Below are 12,535 nucleotides of genomic sequence, written 5' to 3'. Positions count from 1 at the left end.
CTTCAAACAGCTGAAACTCTAAAACCAAACGGGAAGTAAAGGAAAAGACGTAACCTGGAGAAAAGGAAAAAGGGGAAATTAAACAAATTAAAGATAATCGTCAGCACTATGCAAGTAAACAAGTTCAAATAAAAAAAAATAAACATACGGTTGATAAGATCAAACCTTTCACAGGACACACAAAGCAACGAAAGATTTTGAACACGAAACGGAAAGACAAGCAGGAAGCGACGGGACATGTTGCAAGACAGACCACAAAACAAAAACGTCTCGCTTCCAAGGCGGGACAAAAATGACGGAAATTGAATATAACTCCCACAACCAAAAATAGAAAGGCTAAAAATAGACTTTCGAACTTGAGAGAGAGAGAGAGAGAGAGAGAGAGAGAGAGAGAGAGAGAGAGAGAGAGAGAGAGAAAGGGGACACAGTCTATTAACATTCTCTGAATACGAGACACTCCATTACGAAATGAGAATTGTTTGGAGTCCCATTCGAAATATCCTTCTGTCTTTGAGATTGGGGGAAGAAACCCATCACTTGAAAGATTTCGGGACGGATACGTCATACAGATCACCTTTAGAATATAGGATTCCTGGCCGGAAGCCAACGAGAGATTTCCAGAACCATCAAATATATGATTCCGACTTTTTCCCCCGGAATAGGGTGAAAAATGAAGAGATTGGGGACGAAGAAAAGTGAAAAGGGGCGTAAAGAACTGAATAAATGTCCACATTTAGATGTCAGGGATACGAAGATGAAATGGTGGAGGAATGCCTTCGAGGTTACGGCTGGGAGATAAGGAAATGAAGTGAAAATGAGAGAGAGAGAGAGAGAGAGAGAGAGAGAGAGAGAGAGAGAGAGAGAGAGAGAGAGTAATCTGATAAGTCAATGGACAGAACATTGCTTTTCCATCCGTTTCAACCAAGTGTTCTTAGACTTTTTAAAATATGAGTTAATATATGAAATGGCCCTTGAACAATTTTAAGCGATTTAAAAGTATTTCAGTAAACATGAGAATAGGCCTATCTGTCATAGGACATATGGATATGATTATATTAAAATTCATAGTTAGAAAATACATGAAATTTGAATTACTTCGTACGTTGACGGTTTGAGCACAATATAGGCTATACAGACAATTGCATATACTCTCTCTCTCTCTCTCTCTCTCTTCTCATAAAACACACACACACACACATAGGATATATATATAGTAGTATATATATATATATATATATATATATATATATATATACATATATATATACATATATATATATATATATATATATATGTATATATATATATATATATGTATGTATGTATATGTGTGTGTTTGTTGTGTATGTGTATATATATATATATATATATATATATATATATATATATATATATATATATATATATATATATATATATATATATATATATATATATATATATATATATACTATGCTCTTTCCTTTGGCACACGTCAGAAGGGTACAGCCTTCTGTTTTCTCAAAAGTCTCATAAGGTGAGGTTGCCAGCCCTACGCCCTTTTTATTGACCACAGAGACGTTGACACCCGTTGATAATTATGTGGACAAGTGGGCAGTAACCCGAGAGGGATCCACAAACCTATCGAATGTGAGCAGAGTGCTGCACCACTCAGCCACGGCGACTGGTTGCCTGACTGTTTTATGTACTTTATATATATATATATATATATATATATATATATATATATATACATATATATGTGTGTGTGTGTGTGTGTGTGTGTGTAAAGTGTTTATATACATACATATATGTGTATATATATAGAAAATTCCTGTCCTCGAATATCATGAAATAAGACAGTAATTTAAATAAAGAGAAAGTGAAAACAATGCGGTGATGTGTATATATACAACACGAATGTCTTCCCGTAGGTGCGTTTCATATTTCCTATTCTATACGTAGAGATATTCCCTATACTCTCACAATGAATAAATTCAAGGTAGTGCCCAGTGATGCGAAGATGGGAATAGTGAAATATGGGTAAAAATGGCCATAGAGTTATGGGAACTTCATCTTTCTCGAAATCCGCAACATAATTTTCTTATTGGTCCCTGGAGGCAAACCGATATTTAAAGTTGTACGACAGTAGACACTCACGTTGTCGAGTTTTGTGTCCCTATTATTCGCCCACTCTAATATCGTGCTATTTGCAACTTTGTCATCCTCGGTAAATGGTGGCTGACAGCTAACTAGTCCTTAACAATTAGTAAATTCCATCACGCCCTTAATTGGCTGCTGGTGACTTGCAGCAACCTCATCCTTTAACAATTAGTGACCTCCAACTTTCCAAGAATTAACTACTTAAGATCTACAACAAATTCATTGCTAAGAACCGAAGAACTACATAAAATTCAACCTTCAGTACTGAGGGCCTACAACAAATTCATCCTTGAGATCTCAAACTGAGGACCTGCGACAAATTATTCCTTGAGAACGGAGGACCTACAGTAAATTCAGCCTTTACAACTGTGGACCCACAACAAATTCATCCTTGAGAGCTTACGACTACAATAGATTCGGCCTTCAGAACTGGCGACCAACAAATTCATCCTTGAGAACTGAGGACCTACTAAAAATTTAATCTCAAGAACTGAAGACCCCCAACAAATTCATCCTCAAGAACTGAGGACCTGCAGTAAATTCATCCGAGAACTGAGGACCTACAATAAATTCTGCCTTTAAAGCTGAGGATCCACAACGAATTCATCATTAAGAACACAAGACCTACAATAATTTTAGCCTTCAAAACTGAATACCCACAACAAATTCGTCCTTGAGAACTGAGGACCTGCAACAAATTTATCCATAAGAGCAGAAGACCTACAGCAATTTCATTACTAAGAACTAAAGACATACAATAAATTCAGCCATCAAAATTCAAGATCTACAATAAATTTATCCTCAAAAACTGAGGCCTACAACAAATTCATCATCAAGAACCTAGGACCTACAATAATTTCAGCCTTCAAAACTGAGGACCTACAAATTAATTCTTAAGAAATGAGGACTAAAACATTTCTGTCCCTCAGAACTGAAGATGTACAATAAATCCACCTTAATAACAGAGGACCTACAATAAATTTATCCTTGATAACTGAGAACCTACAATAAATTCAGCTTTTAGAACTGAGGATACAAAACAAATTCATCCTTAAGAACTTAGGACCTAAAATACATTCAGCCTTTAGAGCCGACGAACAATACCAAATTTATCCTTAAGAACAGATGACCTACTACAAATTTATTCTTAAGAACTGAAGACCTAAAACTAAATTCATCCTTGAGAACAGAGGACCTGCTACAAATTTATTCTTAAGAACTGAAGACCTTGAACAAACTCGTCCTTAAGAACTGAGGACCTGCAATAACTTTATCCTTAAGAAATGAAGACCTATAACGAATTCATCCTCAAGAATTAAGGACCTACAATAAATTCAGCCTTTAGAACTGAGGACCTACAAATTAATTCTTATGAAATGAAGACTTACAACATTTTTTGGCCCATAGACCTTAGGACGCAACGAATTTATCTTTAAGAACTGAAGATCTACAACAAATTAGTCCTTGAGAACTGAGGACCTACAATAAATTCAGCCTTTAGAACAGAGGACCTACAACAAACTTAGCCATTAGAATAGAGGACCTACAATGGATTTAGTCTTTATAACTGGCGAACAAAAACAAATTCAGCCTTTATAACTGAGGACCTACAATAAAATCAGCCTTTAGATCTGAGGACCTACAACGAATTCATCCTTAAGAACTGAGGACCCACAACAAATTCATCCTTAAGAAATTACTACCTACAATAAATTCAGCCTTCAGAAGTGAGGACGCACACAAAATTTTATCCCTAACAAATGGTAACCACTAACTAACAGTTTTAACAAGAAATGACCCCTAACAACCCATTAATAAAAAGTGATGACCTCCAATCAACTAGTTTAGTTTATTATATATATATATATATATATATATATATATATATATATATATATATATATATATATATATATATGTGTATGTGTATGTGTGTATATGTGTGTGTGTGTGTGTGTGTGTGTATGGATGGAATATGAAGGGGTTCTCATAACGCAAAAATAAATATTCGAATTCAATACTGATAAAATTGCTACTAATTCCACTTCTGCAATAATATTTACACCAAGAGCTTTATTACATTTCGAAAGCAAATATGCAGTTATTTTTTATCCCATGTACGGTTTTAAATAGATGTTGTAGCATAAATAGTGTGCTTTTCCCTATTTACGATGCATAAATGGAAAGCGTAATTCAATCTTCAAGTTTTAGGCAGGCTGAACAAAAATGGCGTTCAGGAAATATATATATATATATATATATATATATATATATATATATATATATATATATATATATATATATATATATATTTATATATATATATATATATATATTATATATATATATATATATATATATATATATATATATATATATATATATATATTCTGTGTATCTATGTATATAGGGGCAGCATCCTCAACCAAAATATCTGTTGAGAACTAAAAGGCTAAAAGCTAAAACTGGTGATAACTCCCTCTAAGAGTTAAAAGTGTATGGTGGATATGTTTGTTTATATATATATATATATATATATATATATATGTGTATATATATACATATGTGTATGTGTGTGTGTGTGTGTGTGTTGTGTTTGTGTGTCAGTGTATATATGTATATTATAACATGTAACTTTTATTTGTAAAAAAAATAAAACAATTTTTTTTAATAAATACACATAAAATATGCATATATAAAAACTATTGAACAAGATATTTTTAAATGATATTAATATCTAAGTTCATGTAACTGTAAAATACAAATACCTTAAAATCAAAATCAATTCAAAACAATAATTTAAGACCTGCTCATTGCAGACACTTTCAGGACACGTACATTTCCGACGGAGTGGCAAACCATACAAGCACGTACGTGAAGGACACGGCAAAAGAGAGAGAGAGAGAGAGAGAGAGAGAGAGAGAGAGAGAGAGAGAGAGGAGAGAGAGAGAGAGAGAGGTGACATGCTTATTACAGACAGTCTCAGAAAACGTACAATTTCCGACGGGAATGGCGAACCATCCAGCACACGTACGTGAAGGATACGACAAAACGAGAGAGAGAGAGAGAGAGAACGAGAGAGAGAGAGAGAGAGAGAGAGAGAGAGAGAGAGAGAGAGAGAGAGGTTTGTCCACGAAGGAGGCAGTTATTCCTCTAGAAGTCTAGATTACGAGAGAGAAATCAGGTAGGCTATGTCTACGAAGAATGAGAGATATCATTCTAGAAGTCTGGAAAAGTGGAAAACGAAAACATTGATAGAATTCCAGATATCAAGGGAAGTATCGATCAAACCAAGGATTCTGATACTAAGTTTAGCTGCAAATGCCACTGCTAACTAAACCATTGGGGGATATCCGCACCACGTGATGGCACATTAATGAGATACATAACCTGGAACCCGTCAGATACACTGGAGCTTCCAGTTAGAATTTTTTATGCCAGTTTCAGCGGATTTCGCTTTACACGTGACGAGAGGGGAATAGTCTTGCTGTTGCTAGCCATGTCTCTTTAAATCTAGGTTAACATCATGTTGTAGATAAATCCTCTTTGTACCTACAACATGAGTAATATACAAACTTGAGCAACAAGCATACACACACATATAAAAATATACAAACATACATATATATACACATATATATACGTATATATATAAACATATATATATAATATATATATATATATATATATAATGTATACAAAGACATATAATGTGTGTTTGTGTGCGCGTGTATGTGTTCATATACACTCCATCTGATTAATCCAGCACAAAAATCAAACATAAAAATTTCTAAATGTTAAATATGTAAATTTGTATATTGCACACTTTTTCACACTTGCAAAATCATAACGAACACAAAATAAACATAAAAACCAACCCAATGACAGTGTGCGGATTTACGTCACCGTATTGGCTGCGCCTGACAGTTTTCATTTATTTGCAAACACTTAGTCACTTCCTTACGCATGATTATCATCTACTTTTCTCATTACAATTTTTTTTCAGTAATATGATAACGGTACAATATATTATTCTGTATATTGTAGCAACACTACAAATAAACAATAGTATGTGTGCCAGTGGACAGGCACATAAACATACATACAATTAATGGAAACATACACAAATGTATGATTTTCATGAATTTGTCCGTGCATATATTTGTGTATTAAAGTGTGTAGAGGTAGATACGGCTGTTAACAGCTGACAAACATGAATGTATGCATGTTTGAATGTAGCCTATGTGAAATTATGAAAATTGCTATTAGTAAATCATGGAGTATTATTATACACACAAGATAGAGATATATACATGTATATATATATATATATATATATATATATTATATATATATATATACAATGTATTATATATATATACATATAAATATATGTATATATATGTGCATATATATATATATATGCTTTGTGTGTGTGCGTGTAATGTATGAGTACTTTTATATAGGCTATAGCTTATATATATATATATATATATATATATATATATATATATATATATATATATATATATATATATATATATATATATACATATATATATTACATATATATATTACATATACATAATATAATATATATATACAAATATATACATATATATATATATATATATATATATATATATATACAGTATATATTATATATATAATTATATATACATATAAATAAATAATGTGTTTTTGTGTTCAATATTCTTAAATGAGTTAAACATGTGGACTCAGAACTGGACTGTTTTTCCAAAAGTAAGTTCAACCACGGTTAATCCTGTTATATTTGTAACTATCTTCCAGCAGAAGACGGCTGTGGCGAAAATACTCATTACATTAATTTTTTAGAAATAAGTCGGCTAAATTACTGTCACACCATTTAGGAGTAATTACGTCTCATCTTTCGGTACTGTAAAACGTGAAAAAAAAAAAACATAAAAAAGAATCAAATTTAAATAAATATAGTGAAAGAAATATCAAGTGAAGATAGCTTTACTTTGTTGTCCACGAATGGACAGTATCAGAAGCCTAGCGTCATATCTTTACTTACAAACCGAACCAGAAACGGAGGGAAATAAACTTCTCGTATTAATGATTATGTATATTCTTCATCTTTAGTTTCATCACGTCTGATGAATTAAAGCTATGCGACTTTTCCTCTTTTCAAGTGTCTATCTCCCGAGCTGTACCTTAAGAACTGTATCAGAACTCGTCCATTATTTGTGTAATAATTAATGACATTAAAGAAGAAACTGCCTCTCGGAAAAGCTTCCGTCTGTCTAGGGCACTCAAGCCCTCAACAATTGACCGAAAAGAACTGTAGATCTCAAGAACAAAGATGCTTCATTAAGTGAAGTGGTCTCCGGCCGATGTGTTTTCATTTTATATAGCATATTGTTTGTTCGTATGGGTTTGCCTGTATGTGTATATGTATGTGTATGTGTATGTGTGTGTGGGCAGGACACTACCATGCCTCCTCTCCTTAGAGCCCCATCCCCCTCCCTCCTTCCCTATGCTCACCACCACAACTGTCGTGAACTATAACATTCCGCCTGTTGCTTCCCTCTCCCTTCAAGCCCTAAGATATCGGCGCCCCTTGTTCCGATTCCTCCCTTTGATTTCCCATTCAAACACTCACCTTCAGGGACGCAAGGCCTTTTAGATTATTCGCTCGTGAAGGAGGCGGTCTGTTTGCTGAATCATCTCACCGGCACTCATGAGAGAGAGAAAAAATTTCCACTGTCTGCAATGGCTATAGACATCAAAGCAATTCCATATAACATGATGATAACATTACACGCGTCGTGATTTTATCTCTTTATCTTTCCTTAGATTGCATGCGGGTTCGATCAATTAGAAACCAAGCCACTCATAGTTTCCTAGTCATGGGCGTGAAATTGTGACAACACGACTCAATTGGTTAGGTAGAGGAAGGTTGGGTGCAAGTTTGGGGGTCCTAGCAACGTGCGTGACCATCACCACACGGCCATCGGAGCGCAACTGGCTGCTTCACTACCTGCATCCCTTGTTTGCTCCTCCGCCGCTAGATGGCTCTCTGGCTGTCGGCGGGACGTCTCGCGGAATAAGGTCACTTGTTTTGCAAAAGGGTCGTAGACCCAATTCTACAAAGAAGGGCTTTTTAAAGACTGACATCGCGTTACACAGAGACTAAGAGATGTGCCATTACGCAAGGGAAAAGAGAAACTGCCTCTGAAGTGGAAACAAAGCTGTTAGACTGCGCAATGAGCTCATCCGAAACTTTGGGATCGCATTTTGAACGCTACAAGAGTATGCCCTCCTCTCGCGCACACAGATCAATATCGAGATGCTGGAAGTCGAGGAAGCTCGCTAGGAGTAACCCTTCACACTGCGACGTCATCGGCGCTTCGACCAATCACGAGGGACCATTCCCCCTCCGTGACCAATCACCAGGGGCTCCTGATTTGAAAAAAGTAACTTGGGCATACAACTCTGGATAGCTTGGAGCTCCCATGTGTAACTGTAGTGTTAGCTGAAGAGCTCTTGTATGGCATGGAAACATCATTTGCGTGGGACTTTACGTTTTGTGTCTACTTTATGCTCCGGAGAATCTTTTCACTACATAATACTCTTGACTTAAGCATTCTAAATCTTTACTTCATCTGTCATCCCGTTCTAAATATAGCAACAGAAAAAATAAAAGAGAGGTTTGGTGAGATTTGTTTCCCGGCTTTCCTAAAAACAAGAGCGGCAATTTCGATACAAGTGATTACCGAATAACAAATGTTCGCAATTACGCCCTACACTCAAACAGATTGCATCATTATTCAAATGTGTCCTGGGCATTTCAAGTATTTTTTTTTTTTATATAAAATTCTAAGAGGAGGTTAAATGCTAACATGATATAAAAATGTACAAGAATCGTGGAGATATATGTCATTCATTAAATTTTCCACCTTACTGAATATTATCATTATTTAATAAGTACTGAAAAAGACAGTTTCACAGTACGCTCAAGTTTGTGGAGACCATTAGTAAATTTTCTATAACAAAATTATAATCGGCATAAGCATTGATGGTTCTTGGGCCTATCGCGCTGAGTAATTTAAAAATTATTTTCATCATTACAATGGAAAATACAGGGAGTCAACACGGCCCAGATTTAAGATATTTGAAAGCTATATTGTAACACTTCCACGTTAAACTTAAAAAGAATAAAGTCACTCCCAGAACTGAACTGCAAACAAGAATAAACTCTATTCAAACAAACTCAATTAATATTTTTATGATAAAAGTAGTTACAGGGTTAATAAAGTCCTAAATACGAAAGGAATCATCACAACTAAAATTTAACATTAATGAAGAGAGCTATTCATATGAAAACGCAGCTCCTGGCGCAGGGTTAATCAACCCCAGAAGATCTGTCAAATAATTACAGGACCAAAGCTAAAGGTGAAGAAGCTGGAAGGGGACTACAAAGAAGAATTAGAGGATTGAGGTATACACGCACTAAATGAAATAGGAGATACGAATAGATAGAATATAATAAAATATGATAATGAATATATTACTCTACTTGTTTCGAGGGGGTATTAATTTGAAAGTTCATCTTTTTCCAGACAAGGTTGTCCAGGTTCTCAGTAAAGCCTACAAACATATCTCAAAGAAAGAAGTCCGCAGCGTTTTAACAACAATAAGCCTCCTGCAATCAGCAGATGCGTTTACAAAAGATGGCTTAACTTCTTGACCAAGGCGTTATTGCGAACCATGTGAGGTGTAATGGTACATGGAATTATAGAAGCTCTCATCACTACAAGTCTAATTCACTACTACAAAATTTATAATGGGAGAATGAAAGAGAAAGATACGGTGTATTTCGCGTGATACCAAGTTACATAATTATAAAATTCATCCGCAAATTAGTTGTGTGTTTAGAAAAAAACTTATTCCCGTCTGCAAAATGCAGTGCATATTTCCTAAGGCGGACACGAACGCTAATATTTGGCACTTAAAAAGAGGACAGATTCATTAAGTGAACAAAAAAATGTAGGGAAAGTGGAGTCATCCATATCCAGAAAAATAATCTTACACTAGACTATGGAATATATAAAGAATTTGGCAAATAAGGGGATTTACTTTAAACATCCAATTATAGAAAGACAAAGGGACTGTCATTACCCTTATATCAGATCACTTTAGATTTATTTATGTCTGGAACAATGTAGCACGGACTACTTCGCTTAGATTACGTGAAATGAATTTCTCCCTCTGGAGTTCCTAATGTTGTTTAGAAACTTTAAACACTGAACTGAAGATTTTCTGCATAGGCTCAATGTCTTCCCTTTTTCCCTATGCAAGTAGAATCGACTTGGTCAAATAATTTCACAATTATTTTGATGTAGTTCTTAACAGAGTTGGGTAAGCTGCTTTAAAAAGGACACTTTATCGTCTATAAGAGGTAAAAAGACTTGGGTCTCTATTGCTGAGAAAACGTGAACGCTGCAAGATATGAAAGGTAGCATTTTGATTCAATTATTCCGGTCACTCCTCCGCTTCTGGTCCGGAAATCTGGAATTTCTCGCGTTATTCGCCGCATCCTCTTCTCTACACCTATTCTTATTTTATAAATGTAGACGTAGTTTATCAGACTAGAAAATATAATATTCTGAATCGCTCCCTCTTCAGCTAAACATTAAAAACAAACAAAGATAACAAAAGCTAAGTCAAGCAAATTACCCTGCCATGCGTAATGAATTAAAAACTTATTATCATTCTCCACAAAGATTAATCATAATTCAGACACTGTTAAAAAGTACTATACAAGATGATGAAGTCCACAAACGTTTTGCTACCTCCTTCCTTAAAAATGGAAATCAGAAATTATATAAACAGATCGTAATATATAGTCACTTACAGAACAAAGGCTTTCGTGATATAATGCGAAGTTTTTAAACTCTAGCATGGGAAAAAAAAACTGTGGGAAGAGTTGCATCTATTATTCACACAGAACATGTAATTTACAGGTCACGCATGCCATGCCACGTCCAGTTTACCCAGATGATCACGGGTAAGTCAAATGGTTTGCCAGTAAAATTATGTCGCACGAAGCCTTTATTACCTCCAGACTGTCATGAACGCGTGTTGGATTGCATGTGAAAATGCTACATGAAACCACTACCACCGCCTAGATTGCAGTTGTGAATCAGGTAGACCCATTTTTTGAAAGGGACACTGTAGATATTACGGGAAGCGGTGGACAGCTGATGAAAACAAATTGCTAGATTTACACACTCTCTCTCTCTCTCTCTCTCTCTCTCTCTCTCTCTCTCTCTCTCTCTCTCTCTCTCTCTCTCTCCCCAATAACAAGAGCTTAATAGGAATGTGCCAACACTAGGAAAAATATAAAATGAAAGCAAGGAATATCCTATCACAAACTAGTATAATTCCTAACATTAATGGAGATTATCCTTGCATTAAACAGTGCTTAAATTCTAAACTGAAAATACTCAAGCACTTCTAGAATTTTCTTTCACCTTTCCTGCGAGTACATTTTGTTTTTTTTTTTAGATGCCACGGAACCACTGGGGTATTGGATGACTACTAGAACAGTGAACAGTGAACATTCAACCACCAAGTATATGCTGATTATCTGTACTTATAGAATGAGAATCCAAACATAATTAAGGAGTATAATACATAAATCAGAATATCCAATTATGCAGTAAATACTGATGCAATAAATAGGGAACATTCCCAGCCTATATACTTCATTTCACTAATCCTGAAAATGTTTACCTTATTTCTTACGAGTAAATACAACGGCACTCGAGAATAAAAACATATTCTCCCTGAGAGGGGAAATCTCCCTACTAAATTGTAAACATCCAGCAATAAGATAAATATATTTACTAAGAAGAGAGCAAATCAGCCCTTTAAGGGCAACAAACATCTCAGTCTTTGAGAAAAAAACATCTTGTAAAACAGCGAATATCCAGAACCATAGACGTGAATATCTGAGCAGCGAATAGTGAATAACTCGACTGTTGTTTCAATTTCTTGAGTGGGATAAACTTTTTCCATGATATTAGCACCTTTACAATATTCCGTGTTATTTTAAAAAAGTGCGTGAATGCTATTAATTGAATAGTAAGTAGGAGAACGCAAGGTTGTGCAACCATTTTATCACATGCCACATATTTCAGTAGAAAAAAACTTTACTGATACTGAAATTATTACACAAAATTAGGCGATTGTCAAATCGACAATATACAGAAAGTACAATATATACAGTATATATATTTTTTTCATACGTAAAAATTCCCATTTTCCTTCTACTTGAGTGAATTGTCATAGCAATTTCTATTAATGAATTTTAACGCATTTTATAAACCACCAATTAAAAAAA

The 12,535-nt window shown here is 34.7% G+C and overlaps 1 protein-coding gene across 2 annotated transcripts in view; it reads right to left on the bottom strand.

The window, feature by feature from the left end:
* Window positions 1-8,450, bottom strand: part of Task6 (TWIK-related acid-sensitive K[+] channel 6) — a 739,267-nt gene extending 730,817 nt beyond the window's left edge. For both annotated transcript variants that reach the window (XM_067107814.1, XM_067107815.1), the window contains exon 1: window positions 7,790-8,450. The gene's annotated coding sequence lies outside the window, so the exon portion shown is untranslated. The remainder of the gene's footprint in view (window positions 1-7,789) is intronic.
* Between the last annotated feature and the right edge of the window lie 4,085 nt (window positions 8,451-12,535).

This window comes from Macrobrachium rosenbergii, chromosome 8, assembly GCF_040412425.1.
Source record: "Macrobrachium rosenbergii isolate ZJJX-2024 chromosome 8, ASM4041242v1, whole genome shotgun sequence".
Lineage (NCBI taxonomy): Eukaryota > Metazoa > Arthropoda > Malacostraca > Decapoda > Palaemonidae > Macrobrachium > Macrobrachium rosenbergii.
The sequence above is the reverse complement of the archived record's forward strand: the minus strand, read 5'-3'. Positions and strand labels throughout refer to the sequence as shown.